The sequence below is a fragment of the Buceros rhinoceros genome, unplaced genomic scaffold, assembly GCF_000710305.1.
Source record: "Buceros rhinoceros silvestris isolate BGI_N320 unplaced genomic scaffold, ASM71030v1 scaffold40238, whole genome shotgun sequence".
NCBI classification, from domain to species: Eukaryota; Metazoa; Chordata; class Aves; order Bucerotiformes; family Bucerotidae; genus Buceros; species Buceros rhinoceros.
The window spans coordinates 2923-3273 of NW_010428116.1; positions in this window are offsets into that span (position 1 = coordinate 2923).

The following is a 351-nucleotide window of genomic DNA, read 5'->3' on the forward strand; positions in this document are numbered from 1 at the left end:
TGTGTTTCAGGAACCTCTGGCTCACGTGAGAGATGGTCAGCCCCAACCGAGCCAGATTTTATCACGCTGCCAAAGCCGACCTGGAGCCCTTGCCCAGTGCCTGCCATGACCGAGGTGGGTGGGTGGGTGTCCCTGGGCCCCTCCAGCTGCCAGAGTGGTGCCGGGAAGAGGCACAGCGTGGGCGAGCAAACACAGCCCGGCCCCTTCCCGCTGTCCCTGACACAACCCAGGACCGGCTGAGGCAGCTGCTGCTTCGTGGTGTGGTGGGGATTTGTGTGTGTGTGTGTGGACACCCCTACGTCCCCCCCTCCAGCTTGAGCCCACAGGGGCGTTGCTGCTGGCTCCAGTGTG